Source organism: Dromaius novaehollandiae, chromosome 2, assembly GCF_036370855.1.
Source record: "Dromaius novaehollandiae isolate bDroNov1 chromosome 2, bDroNov1.hap1, whole genome shotgun sequence".
Classification (NCBI taxonomy): Eukaryota; Metazoa; Chordata; class Aves; order Casuariiformes; family Dromaiidae; genus Dromaius; species Dromaius novaehollandiae.
In genome coordinates, this window is record NC_088099.1 from 51,713,571 (window position 1) to 51,728,473 (window position 14,903).

Genomic DNA, 14,903 nt, shown 5'->3' on the forward strand with positions numbered 1-14,903 from the left:
TAACACCTGTGTTATGGCATATAGCGACAACTGTCTTGATTTTTCAGCTCCTCTTGGTAATCTGTGCAAACAAAAAATTAGAGCCAACCTGCGAAACTCTTGGACCTCCAGTGTTTAATATTAGATGACCTTGCTTAATACTTGCTGATCTTGAGTATGCAAATAACAATGTTCAGTGACCTCCAGCTAAGAAAGTATCTTTTTGTCTTGGACAATGACCTGGTCACTGTTGTTTCTAATGTTCTAATTTGATTGTTTACTTTCTTTAGTGCTAAACAGAACATTCCTAGTTTATTGCAGCAAGACATCTCTTCAGCAAAATTTGCCAAAGGGAACAACTTACACAGGTGTTCTGACATGATGTTCCAGTCACTACTTTAACTCTTCTGGTGTTCTTATGCTGAAGCTTTCAGAACAACAATTTCCCGCAGTGACCTAATTCTTTCTCATCCTCTGAAAAGTGCTAATCACTGAGAACAAGAAGTTGAACATGAGGGAATGTGAGAAAGAACACTGAAATACTCTTCCTATAAAAATCAGAAAGAGCAGCATCCTAAACACCTTTCATTAAGATCGTAAGACCTATCCTCTTCAATTAAATTTTTCTTAAAGAATTGGAAGAAAAAAATCAAACAAAAGAATGTGAAACTGTGGTATCGAGCAGTTAGAACACTGTCTGAGGCTGGGGACATAGGCTGTCCCTTCTTGCTTTCCAGTTTTTTTATAAGAGGTAAACAATGTGTCCAAGCAAAATAGAATTTGGTTTTAAGGGAAGGCAGGAGCTCAAGGAGAGCTGGCTAGTGCTGATGCAATACAACAAGCAAAGACACTTAAACCACTCTTGAAGAATAGATTTGAAAAGTCCTTTCAGGATATGTACGCTCTGGTAACCAGAGAGCTGGTGTACCTATCCCCCACCTTCAATGGGTGTAATGCCGTCAGGACCCCAACATCCGCAGGGTAAACTACATGTTCCCAGTCCATGTAGTCCAAGCTCATAGATGCCAGTTTGCAATGTGCTTAGTATCTCTTTGCCAGTCACTGCTGGTCAGCATACAGCTACACAAATGTATTTATTTTCTATCCTCACCTCTTCACATCTGCCTGTTAGTTTCTGGTGGATTGGGAGGGGAGAATTTAGCCTCTGGAACATCACACCATATGGCATATCACAACCGACGTGGGGCCTTTGCAGTGCTTCTTAAAAATCTTCAGAATAGGTTTCTCACAGGAGGATCAAGAATGGGGTTCCACCAGTGAGGCGGCAATAATATCTCTTCTTTGGTCTGTCTTTATCATATCTCATGTAGCAAAGAGCTGATGAGCAAAGAGCTCCCTTCCTGGATGCTTTACCCTCTGCTAGCGTCTCTCCTGTTTTCAGTTCTTAATGTGCCAAAGAGAACAGCTCACTTCTGACAGTGAAATCACATTTACAGGGATTCTCCAAAGAAAACATTTGTCCTTATCTAGTTCCTGAAGACACCAGCTGCACAAAAATGTGCCAGCCGCTATATCAGGTTTTTCACTTGTCCTGTCTTACTGTGTGGATGGATTCTCTCTGCTTCCTCCCACCCTTTTCTTCCTGCCCCTGGCATTGCACATAGACAAAAAGGTCAGAAAGATGTACAGTTTTCACTGCTTCTTCAGGCGCCAGAGGAAAGCTAAGGGACAACGGAGCAAATTATGAAAGTAGATTTTCTGTCACACACAGAACAGACTTTTTGGAAATATCTAGCTGAAACCATACATGCCAACAAGCTTAAATCCGAAAGACATAACATTTTGGCAAAGGAATGGAATCAGATTATGCAAGGAAAGTGTTCATGGCTTAAGCTTAACTAAGGGTCTGGTAAAAGGAGAGTTAGTATAGGTTCCTCTTCCGCAGATCACAGCCAGCTATACCAGAAAAGAGAAAGCATTGCGTGGTTGGAGCACCTGTTGCAGATATCAAAGAAAGCGGCACAGATTCCCCTCCTGCACAGATGTAAAGCAGCATTAATGCTACCTTGGAGTGACAAATAACATGAGAGGATATTCAGACCTAGAAGCAAAGTGTAGTCTCTACCGAGAGATGGAGTTATTTACGTAGACTAGCCAAAAGAGGGCCATAATTGAATTGAAGCTATGCTATTTTCTGAAACACTGCCTTCAGCAGTCTCAAGGATCTCATGGCAGTGACAGAGATGAGCAACTTTTTTACCCATCTTTCAAACTCACTCTGTAGGTAAAGATTTGCATTGCATTTGGGAAAATGTATTGAAAAAGGCGCATAGGTTCAAGGTGAGGGAAAAAAATGCAAAAAACTGAACAGAGTAAAAATAAAGCAAAGACTGGAGAGCATAAGGAATAGGTTTAAAATAAAGGAGCAGAAAGACAGAGAAGCACAAGGAGAAACCAAAGGCAGATATATGCCATATAAAGTAAAAGCAGATCTGATAAAGTATATAAAAACACAACAGATACAGGGAGATTGCCTAAATTCCTATCTCTGGGCCCTGAGGTTTTCCATATCTTTGTAATTTAACTAATACATTTTTATGGCAAGGCAGGTAATTACAAATGTGAACCCTAGTTCTAAGTACCTTTTTGATTTGTGATTACTGTTTATACTTCCAGGATCCTCCATAGTCTTTTCTTTGTTCTCCCTCTTCCCCTCTTTTTTTCCTTCTTTCTTGCCTGAAAGAACCTCTCTGTGGCATCTAGTTTCTGAGTGCTATCAAGGAGAGATATGTCTGTCATGATAGAATAGCTGAGCACTCTCCCAAGATCCCACAACTTGACACGTTGTTACATGTATATATAATCTATGTATAAGTTCTCATACAAGGAGAGGGAATGTATGGCCTATTAACACATACTGCTCCTCTAGAACTGTCATTTAAATTAATTCTTTATTGGAAAAGGTTGTTACATTAAAAGTGGACAGTAGAAAGAGAGAAATTTTACCCAACTGCTGAAAATCAGTTCTCATAACAAAATGAGAGGTATTTAAACTCGGACTTCTCTAGAGCAAAAAAAAGTATTTACAAATTTATTGCTGGATTGGTTGTAGGAAATAGTCTAGCATATAGCATCCCTAGGCAGTTAATCCCAGGCCTTTGAGGGAGTTGAATAAATCAATATAATTATGACCATTTTACAGATCGCTAACCTGAGGCAAAGCTGCGACTCCTTTGAGGCCACGCATACAGTCAGTGCTGTAGACATGCAGTCTTAGATCATGCTACTAAATCTGCATTTTAATCTTGAGGAATACTAGAGTATTTGTGATGTAAATACACAGAAGTTTGATGCAAGAAAGCTGGTACAGCATGGTTCATCTTGCATAGAGCTAATTTAAGAATTGGAGAAAAGATTTTATTTTTTGAGCATGAGACATTTTATTTAAGTATTAAACTGTAAAATCAATCTTCTGATTGTTTAGTCATTGTTTCAGAGGAATGGAAATTTATTTACAGTTTTGTTCATTAAGTTTCTTTACTGTTCTTCATGATATTTTTCAGAGGGTCATGATCAGTTCTGCATGAACTAGTGTTTCTTCCTGAGCCCATTCATGCAGAGTATATTTGCTTACATGATCTCATGACTGGCCTATCCTCTCGTGAATCAGGAGAACCCATTTTCTATTCCTAGCATTGTCTTAGACTCACGATAGAGTCTTGGGCAAATGGCTCTGCTAAAGATTTTTGCATATGTCTAGCTTTTGTGAAGGGGTAGATCTGTGGAAGGAACATGCTTTTGCTAGAGAAGATCTGGAAAAATAAATTTGCCTGTTATTTGTATAAGTACTTAATACACTGGTAAGAGGATCTCTCCTGGATCTCAATATTATGAAGTTTAATTACATTAGGGATTATTGCAGAGATTCCTTAATCATAATCTAGCTGTAGTAACAGAGATATTTGTGGTGTTGTCTTCTGAGAGGCTTTGAAGAAGTTATGTTTCAGAAAAGATTCTGCAAATAGTGAAAGAGAGGACTAGCATCGCTGCTCATGATCAGACTGTACAAAACATGTCACTACTTTTCAGAGTTCTCCTTTGGGGGTTTTATCCCGGGCTGAGTGTACAGTGAAGATTTGGACCAGGATGTGTGGTCCCATTGCATCAGTCCTGATGAGGAGATCAAAATGGAGTCCCTTTCTCTCTGCCAAGCTGGAAATCTTTGCTTCTACAGCTCATGAGAGAAATCTGTGTTAGCTACTGCAGGGCAAATTTGTGTTCATTGTCTGTTAGTTTGTATGTGTGCAACTGACTGCAAAACTGAGGCATGTTTCCTAGAAACATAATGTGTTTTGTATAGGTAAAGTGGGAAATTGGGTGTTGACTGCCTGGTCCATTGATTCTAAGTATGAAAATTTGAATTGAAGGATAATGCTTGGCCTATGGAGATTTGCTTGAATTTGACACCAAAATATGACACCAGGGAAGCATATTGAGAGGAAATTGTTTATTAGACATATGCTATGTGTGTGTTTGTATTCTATGGTGGCTGTATGTATAAATTTTATATATTAGCTAGCATAGGATGGAAAAGATGTTTCTCTGAAATGTGTAATTTCTTGGGTGCTGAGAGACAGAGAATGGATCAGTTTTCCAGAAGAAGATACAGTAACAGCAAATCGATTTGACAGTTAAAAAAAAGTAAAATTTCTAGCACATTAGCAAAGCATTATGTACCTCGTTATGGACAGACTATAGGAATAGAGCAATGAAAAGATGGCTTATTACAGACGCTCAAACAAAGTACTTTGTGCAGATTGGATAGGATAATGAAATTAATCAAGCATACATGTTGAATCAGCCCTCAAAGGTCAAGGAAAAATAAGCAGGACATGTGCGTATCTCTGATCTTCCCAGGAAAGCAAGTACACTGTACAAATTAATGTCTGCATCGAGACATTTTATTAGTAGTTGACAAGACTTTCACACATGCTCATGTCTGCCTAGGTGTATTAAATCTTCCTTTTTCAGAAAGAAATTATGGAGTTGGGAAAGAAGCATCTGATCTCTTAAAAAGGGCATGTGGAAGTCAACCAAGAGGACGTTGTTCTCAGTCTTTTTGATAAAATACTTAATCCTCGCCCCTTCCCCCCCACCTCACCTTATCTATTAAGAAAAAGGCAACATGACAGTCAACTTGGCAAAATATCAAACCTGGATTTGCATGACATTGTAACACCCCCAACAGCTAAACTGCTTCTGTTGCTGAGAAGGCAGCAGAAGTCTCTCCTCCATTTGATTATATGAAGATCTTACACAAGTTTTTAGGCTAATGTGCTTTGTTACTTTTGTCGCTGACACAGAAAGTGCTTCTGGATTAATTTGATTAGAAAGATAAAGGGAAGGGTTTTTTGGGGGTAACCTCTGAAATTATCTATCTTGCACATATAGTTTTACCTCTTTTCTCAAAAGATTCTGTGTTAATGCAGAAGACTTCTATTTTGTCACAAAGAAAGCTTTACAAAAGTCAAGTTACTATAACAACCATGCACACCTTTTAAATCTAGGAACCATGCTCTTACACTAGTCCTTCTCTCTTTTTCTTTTTTTGAAAAAGGCAAGATAACATAGATGGGTACTGTCACAGGTCCACACCAGACCTATATAGATTTAAAAAGGTTCACAGTTTGGAAATCCAAAATTGCACACACACATACCTGCCTTCATCCCTTCTTTACAACTCTTCAGAAAACAAAACAAGAATAGAGGAAGAAATTTGTCTTCGTTGCTTCTGTACTAAATCATCTACTTTCCTTTCATTATAATCCTTCTGAAAAGCCAAAGGAGAATATGAACTAGAAGCATCATTGGATGAGCTGCATTATTTACCTGTGTGGAACCCTGTTTATTTTTTTAATCTTTGTGCACCAAAATCCCAGGCCATGCTTTGCTGCTTGAATGACAGTTTATACCAGCTAAGTACAGTGGTGTAAAGCACAGGGAGTAGATAGCTGCTGAGGCAGAATGGTCATTCTTTATGAGTACCTGGTGTAAGAGTAAGCCATTATACCAGGAAAAGGACAGTGGAGAGATAACACTCATTAATGTCTGCAGTTTAACAAGATTGTCCCTGTTATGTACAAGCTGGGACAAGTAAAGTGTTTTTAAGTTTGAATTAAAAAATGCCTGGGTATACTCTCTAATTACATAATTGCAAAATGGCTTTTCCATCAGAGAGACTGGGATAAGCTCCTTCACACTTACTATTGGTGGAACTAGTGTGCTGGGGTAATTACTTGGCAAATATCTGTAAATGCACTGCTTACACAGCAGTGCAATCACATTTTTAGGTACTATATCCCTAGTATCGCAGAGTCAACGTAGCAGCTTCCTCAACATCTCCCTTTTTCTGTTTGTGTGTCTGGGATTCCCCTGTGACTTTCCTGTCCCTTTCTGTGTTGTGGCTCCTTGGAGCTGTTGGCAGCTGGTGGAAGAAGAACAGTCTTCACAAATCTCTATTAATACTAGAAGATTGAAGTACTTTTCAATCCAGAGGCACAGGCAAAATCATGTAATATTTTTTCTCCCTGTTTTCCTCACAAATTGCTTTTTGTGGTCCTTAAATATAACTAAGAATTTGACCCTATGACTCAAATATGAAAAAACACTGTGGACCAACTTAATTTATAACTTATCTGTTTTCTAAACACTGTTACCTTTTTAACTTTGTACTTTCCTGTCTTGAAAAAATATTACTGTCTTACCTTGCATAGTCAAAAGGAAATAGCACAGACAAATGCACACAAAAAAACGAAGCATACAGCTCAGCTGTGTTCCTCTCCCCACTTCCATCTCTTCTCCCCAAGTAAATTATTACAGTGGGCTCTCTGCTTAAAGCAGTCCTTGTGAAACAAAACAAGCTGGAGTAAGCTATTAAGAAAATAACCTTATTTTGGTTTTAAGGCTAAAGTGGGGAAAAATAACTTCATTTAGGCCACTCAGACAGATTTTTAGAAGTGGAGTTGGTCTTCCCTGGTGTCTATTAGATGAATAAAACCCCAACCTTTCTGTAGAAATCTGTCAAAACTTTAGATAAAAAGCCTTTTGATGTATGCCATAATGATTGGTTTGAAAGTTGCTGAAGTGAAAATACTGGAGAAAATTTTGTCTTCCAGGGCTGGAGTGTGCTGGAGAGAGTCGGCTGCAAACAACGGTTATGGTAAAGGAACTTTTCCTAGACTCCTAAAGAGCAGTTGAGGCTTGAAAAGTGAAAGTGCCTTTATATGCCCATCAGAACGAGGCACAGAACATTTTGGGTGCGTTGTCGCATGTTACTGCGTGTCCCTTTGTCATCCAGGACTGCAGTCTTCCTTTATAGCTGTGAGCACAGAATAGGCAGGGGGGATCACAGCTGGAAGAACAAAGAACTAGGAAAAGGGTAGCTAAGACTTGATCTTTTTTCACTTGGCCATTGCCAAGTCTGAAAGAGAAGCCTAGTGACAGTGGTCAGTCTAGTGAGCATGCTCAGCAGAGAAGCAAAACAGAAGCAAACCATCTGACAGCATTTAAGATCTTAGGTTTGTGGAAATGCTGCATTTCCAGAAACTGTGTGGAAGATATGGAAGTAAGAACTAAGTCTGTATACTGAATTAACAAAGGAGGTGGGAGTGGAAAAAGAGGAAGTTAAGTTTTGTTTTTATGTTATTGCTAGGAAAAAAGATGAAAAACAAGTTGAGATCCTTTTACCTGGAATGATGTCTGGAAACACTGAAAGCGAAGAGCTGATAGGACTCAACACTAGTGATCAGATAAAACAAGACTGTAATAAACTTCATAACAGAAACCAAGAAGTAGAAAAACTCATTGACTGAGGAAAACAAATATCCAAGTGTGCTATTAACTGCAGAATGACAGTGAGACACTAGAGATACTGCCTTGAGAAAGGCATTGCAATTCTGGGTTGCACTGGGAGAGAGATTTTCAGTAAAGAAGAAGGAGTATTAATCCTTTTCTGGAAGGGATGTGGAATTCTGTGTGCTCTTCTGATCAGCTGCACTCAAGAAAGATAAATTCATATCGGAAAAGATGTAGAGAAGGGTTACGAGAATAGCTGTGAGAATGGAGCACCTTTTCTTATGAAAAGAGATTCAAGGGACATGTTCTCTTTAGATTAGCAGTATTAAAGCTGGAACATGGATGACTGCTGTCTATTTACACATCAGGAGAGTAAACACTACAGGGGGATAAAAAACATATTAAGACAAAGAACAATGATGGCAAATGAACAAAAGGTCAAAACTAGCCATTAATAACATAAAGATAGAAATTAGAAGGAGGTTTTCAATCATCAGAACAATGGGGGAAGCCCCCCCTCTTCCACCCCACAACGTTATAGAAAGAAGTTTGATAGGTTTTTGAAAGGGATTATTTGTCATATTATCCAAGATTCAGAGTGCTGTCCTGGATGGACCAGACCAGTCTGTCTTATTCCATGTTCCTAGACAGAAAAGATGCATCACCGAGCTAAGAACTCCGGCCTCTGTATGCAGTTCTGGAGACAGAATAGATTTACTAACTAGAGCCAAGCAAAATTATGTGTGAGACCACTGACATCAATTTACAGGAGAGATTGTTGAAAACCAGATTTAGCCCTAGAGAATGGCAGGCAAAATAACACGAGGAGCTCAATTGTCCAAAAAAAAAAAAAAAAAAAACCCAAAATCCCCCCTAAAACAAGACAGCAAGTAGTGGAAAACAAGTACAAGGGTTTAAGATAAAAGTCTAAAGGTAGCAAGACAGAGACAGACTGTCTGAGAACGCAGATGACTTGCCCTAAAGTGCGGGTGCTAGGGAAAGTGGTGGAATGAGTAAGGCTTGGCCCCTATCCAAGAGTCCATAAAGTGGGAAACAGGACAGCTTTATGAACTGTTGCTGCTACTATCCCAGGAAGAAAAAAGCAGCAGAGCATACAAGGGATTGATGATATAGTAATCTGAGTGTGGCCCTGGAGCTGTGCTCAAGTTGAAACTTCCCTTGTATAAGAGCTGTTTAGATGCAAGTTTATATTCAGGCAAAAGCTTCAAATGAACTTTATAGCATGATGGGAGATAAGGCTTGGGATCATGTCAATCCTTGGTTTAGGCTTAAGCATACTACATGCTGCAGGGCATTTTTTCTGACTTAGATACACTACAGAAGTATATTATCTATCTTTTGCAGTTCCAGCAGGTGACTAATACTGAGTAGATCAGCTGGCTATGGAAGTCTTGGAAGGTTTTGTATGTTGCATTTTTCAAGATAAGATGGCATCGGTAGGCAGCCATGGAATAACATTAACATGCCATCTGAGCTGCAAGTGTCCTGGCTCTGTGGCCTACATGCCTTAGACAGCCATAGTGACCTCCATGGAAGACATCATCAGTGTGTCTGGAGAACTTCAGATTTGCAGGAGGTCTGAAATATCTTAGTGGAGCTGCTGGCAGAAGAAGGGGCTGACAGCCATTACCTACTGCATTAAATCAGTCACCAGCTGGATGTCATCTGTACTGTGGACCCAGCTTCAGTGTAATCCTGGAAATAACGATAAGCAACAATGCTAGATCAGGGAAAGGTAAGTAGATATTACTGATGTGCAGTGAAACCATTTGGAGGCCAGTAGCATATGCAAGCTGTTGGCAAGAACAGTAGCAGAGTATCTTGCCAGGATAACCCAGAATAGCAAAAGATTCATTGCTGAATATGCTCAGGCGTCTACAGTATGTTGTCATGACCTTGATATTTTGAGTTGAAGGTAAAATGATACCTAGCAAAGACATTACTAGTGACAGGTACCTGCAGCTGGGAGTGACTTTTTGAGTACAAGAGGTAGCTGTGTGGAAGAGGAAAGAATCTGTTAGCATACTCATGCTAGTCTCTGCATTTTTGTCAGGAAGATGTTGGTGATCCACAAAAGCACTCAATGGGTTGTGATACAACAGGCAGTTGAAAGATTCATACTCCAGGTGTGAGCAGAGCTCAAGGTGTAAGTTAGACAGGAGAATATGCTGTAGGACTAGCTGTGGGTGCAAGAGAGGATTTAGTTTAAAGCACTGAATGCAGATTTCACTGAGGTCAGGAGTTAACTTCAATCGATGGATTATAGTTTACCACTCTATAAACTTTCTTTTAAAAATTCAGTGTGACCTCAAACTGTTTGCTTCTTTCTTTCTTTAAGCATGAGTTTAGTTTGGTGACTGAACTGAAAAAGAAATCTGTTTCATGCCTAAATCTAAACTGGGGGAACACTTAGGCGAGGACTGTGATCAAGCAGCTAAAAAAGTTAGATGCCTCAGAAATGAGACAAGTGTGAAAGCCTTTATCTGGGAGATTTCTGAACTCCATTTTACGCAGAGTGAGGTAGGGTTTAAACAATTCAGATGAAAGGAACTTGCTTAGAATTGTATATGCTACAGCTAGTCCCAGCTGCATTCTTTTATTGTTTCACTTAAAGTTATGTTTTAGTGTACTGGTGGGTTGGATTTGCAAAAAGCTCTTTCCTACTTAATGGAAGGAAATGGAAAAACTTTTTAGAATCGATTGGCATCTTCATGGTAAACTCTTCTGCAGATCTGGCTGAATATTTTGGTCTTTACATGATAGTAGGTCACTTTGAAAATCTGTTTTTTAAGGTATGCTTCAAAGGCACAGGGGCTATGGCTCTTTTTGCAAACAAAGCACACTTGGCCGGTGTTCCTGGGCACTGAGACTGGGAGATTTGTGGTGCTTCATGTATTGCTAGTAAAGGCTTGCCGACTCCAGAACAGGGTGGCTATATGCAACCTCCCTGTTGGGAATGACCTGTACCATCCCACGAACCATGTGTGGGAACTGTTTGGAAGAACATGGATGGGCAATAGGCAATCAGTGTGCAGTGTCTGTGAGCCTTCACAGACACTGTTTAAATGTACTCATGGGGGTGCATCTGGAGAGGCAAACCTCTGGAGTGTTAATGTGGTTTTGGATCAGTTCTTGCACTTAAATGCCCCAAATTATAGTCTAAGCCAAAACTAAATAAAACCTTGAGGATTATAACCCTGTCTATTGCTGAGGGAGGAAGAAAACCCAGAAAGCCTTGATAAATATATTAGATAACAAATTGTTCAATTTAGTGCTTGGATGATAACAAAACCAGACACATATGGTAATTAGACTACATTTTTAGTACTACAAGACACTCTGGGATATTTTGAATAAGGAGAGTGCAATGGTATATTAAACCAAATTATAATTCTGTATTTGACAATTTGGCTTTGTTAGCATAATACAATTTGTTTTTATTGTAGCAGTGGAGACGGAAACGTTTTAGTAATAATTTGCTTTCATTATCCATTTATATTACTTCTTCCTACTCAATATTTTATGTTTTTTTTTAACAATATAGAAAACCTTTACAACCAAAGGTGCAGATTAAAACAAAAAGAAATCCCTGCCTGCTTAGTTCTATTTTCAGTAATATGAGAGTGCTGGCATAAGAGCACAACTTTAATATCCATCAACTCTCTTAATTCTACGTATTTTTAGAGAAAAAGCTAAACATGATTTTATCAAATCTGTTGTAGGAAAAATGTTATTGTATCTGTGATTCTCTCAGGATCTGAGGGAGAGATGGTTTGTAGGGAGTGAAAATATCTCTTATTAGGTCAACTGGTATAACTGGAAAAGGAGAGGCAGCGTGTATGAGTTTTTTCTTTTTTTCTTTTTTTTACAGCTCGATTTGGTGTAACAAAAGGTACTGGTTTTCTCTACAGAATTGTGTCTTTTAAATCATAAGCTATCCTCCATGCTGAATCTCTCTAAGAAACAGTTTGTGCAGATTCTCATATCCTGCTTTGAATCTGCATAGAGCCTCAGTCTTTTCCATGACATCCAGCTACACCAAAGTAGGGTCATTTTCTTTCAGAGATCTACGCCTTCCTTCTGCAGCTGGATTTCAGCCAGGTGCACAGATAGCCATGGATAGCTTTGCCACCCCCATCCTGCAGCGGATGCCAGATCCATTGCCCTGCCTTACTTCTCCCGCAGTGAGCTTCCTCTTCATTTTCCAAAATGGCAGCCTCAGGAGAGAATACCTTTCCCTCCGGTGGTCTGTGTATCTAGTACCTTCTCTTTATTTTGGGTCTAATGTCTAGGTAGGAGACATGCCAGGAGCAGGGTGAAATGTGCTTTTGATTACTCTGTCTTACCAAATTTGCCTGGAACCATTCATTACAGCACTGCTGTTGTTTTACTATCCCCTGGAGGGGAAACTGTAAGGAGGTTGTGTCCTGCCAAATCTCTGGCAGGGATATGCCTGTGTAGTTCTCTGGGCCACACTTAAAGTGCCTAATGGAGGGTCCTACCTGCCCACAAGTAAGAAGAGGTTGCAAGTGGAACTTAAAAATATGGCTGTGCTTCCTTTGCTCCCCCCCCCAAAAGGAAAGAATACCTGCATTTTAGCGTCAAATCTTACTGCTTTGAGTTGCTCTTTTCGCAATACAGGTAGAGTTAGTTCTAGCTCTTAGCTGTGGTCAGTCATTAAATAAGATGGCTAATTAAAAAAGTCCAGCAGGAGAAGAGAGTGCAGACTTCTGCAGGATGTACAATTAACCTGAAGTAAGTGAGGACGGGAAACAGCAAATTAACAAACCGGTTGCCATTGCTCAGCTTTCCACTCTCTGTTAATCAGGCAGATTGTTACACGCTTTGGGAAGTATAGCTGACTTGCACTATCAGCACAAATCAGAATCTCACCGAGGAGATCACACAGTGTTTCCAAAAGCATCTGAAGGAATTTATAGTTTGTGAATTACAAAAACAACTCTAATTAGTCCCAAGAGGCAGTTGCATAAGAAAAACCGAGAACACTGCTTCGTCATATTGGCTGCCTTCTCGCGATTTTTATATGTGATTCTGATAATGAATGTGCTCTAACAATTGGAGCTAAGAGACCCTGTGGCTAATAATATTCCTGAGTAAATAGCATTCTGTATTTGCCGTCCTGCAAAGATCAGTTGGATACCAGTACTATTGCTAAGTGTTAACATCGCCATAGTTGCACAGTGATTTAAGCTGAAAGTTTCTGTAGCCAGGTGGGAAATCTTTGAAAGAAAATGAATCCTGCTAGTCTAGCAGTAGCTAAACCAGTCAGCAACGAGTAGTTCGTTGGTATGTTTTTATTTTTTTTTTTTGAGATGTAGTTTTTGTTTTTAAACTTTAGAGGTATGAATTCTTCTCAGTGCTTTTCTAATGGTGTTTGATCCTGCTTATGGAAATCATTGGGAGCATTGCTATGGTGTCAGTGGACCTAATATCAGATAGAGAGGACCATTAATATGGGTGATTGCAAAACATCATTTTTTGATGCTCTCTAGGTCTTACCATACTCCCTGGCCCATTTCCAGATTTTGTTTTCCTCAGAGGCTAGCATTTGAAACAACATGAACAAGCTGCCTTCAAAAATCCAGGGAGCCTGAATTTAAAAATTGCCTTCATGTGGGATCAACTGAATAGAGATTACAAGATCAGGTCCATTGACACATTGCATTCTGAAAACTCTCTAATCTGAAATAAAGTTAACAGTTTTAGTATAGTGACAGTTTTCTTGCTATCTGTAACGAAAGCAAGTGTGAAACCACGTGGCAGATATCTGAGACTTTGCAGACCTGTATGTCTTGATTTACCAGTCATTAGGAACATTTTTATTTGCCAGTTACCTTCTTAAGTCCCTGAGGTCAATGTGTGTAATGCCGTTGCACCATGTATTAGTGTGTTTGATGTTAGGTGAGATACAGGAAGTTATCTTCTTAATCTCATAATTTAGAGTTGACACCCAAAGCTCAATTTTGACATTTTTCATTTCTTAAATTGGGGTAAAAGTTTCTCAGAATAGTGTTCCTAAAGTTAATACTTTACAATGTGAATATCTAAAGTTAGGCATTGTATAAGGACTCAATTTTTCACTAGCAATGCAAAAAACAAAATGACTAGCGAAATCAATGGGAGTTGCTGGAAGTTATGCATTGTTTTAAATTGGGTTGTTTATTTGGTTACTTAAATATGGATTTATGTGCTTGTCATTAAGCACCTAAATATGAAACGCAGGTAGTTTGTCGTTTCTCTTCTATTTATCTTGATTAGGTAGGGGAGGTTTGCTGCAAATCCGTTACAGAAAAGTGAAGAAAATCTTCATTCTCCTCACTGCCGAGAAAGAAATATTTGAATTAATAGCTTGATGATTAAAGAGTTTTGTTAGTTTTAAAGGTGAAACATGACCTCAGAGATTCAAGGGGGAAAAGTCAGAAAAGAAGAAAATGTATGTAGGGCAGGAAGAAGGGATGAAAGACCAAAACTCAGATGATAAACCAGTCACAGATCATAAAATGAGATTAACAGGAGAGTTTCTTATTTAAGTTTTGTGTTTGATCATGAATTAATGAATTAAGAGCTGTCTAGGCTTTAGAATCAAAAGAATCTGCCTTTTTTTCTCAGTTTTATTAAGCAGAATCAGGTACCAATCTAAAGTATGATTCCTCACCGGCATTCACTGATGATATTCAAAGGGGCAAATCAAGCATTCTGAAAAGATATTTGCAGAACTAAAATACTTTACTTTTCTCACTCTTCTTTTTTTAGATCAAGTTGTCTCTGATTGACTGAAACATAGGACAGATGCACCTGCTAAGATTGTGTTACTCTGAGGTGTGCAGTCTGCTGTAAACTCTCATTGACTTCCTGAACGAGCACCTCACACAATACACCCCTCAAATGATCAGAAAGCAGCAGGCAAGTAATGGTTCAGTGAAAAACTTGCACTCCACTGCACCAATAGTTTTGTTAGATAGGATGACTGTCTATGATGTGCATTTGATAAACTACAAATAAAGCAGCATTATCACAGCATCTTTGCTCTTACTGTAACACAGAATAAGTGACTCTCTTTTGCACTA

At 39.0% G+C, this 14,903-nt stretch overlaps 1 long non-coding RNA gene across 2 annotated transcripts in view; it reads left to right on the forward strand.

Annotated features, from left to right (window-relative positions):
• LOC135327300 (uncharacterized) overlaps window positions 1–14,731 on the forward strand; it is a 130,817-nt gene extending 116,086 nt beyond the window's left edge. For both annotated transcript variants that reach the window (XR_010387403.1, XR_010387402.1), the window contains one exon: window positions 14,590–14,731. This is a non-coding gene — a long non-coding RNA (uncharacterized LOC135327300). The remainder of the gene's footprint in view (window positions 1–14,589) is intronic.
• Window positions 14,732–14,903: the final 172 nt, after the last annotated feature.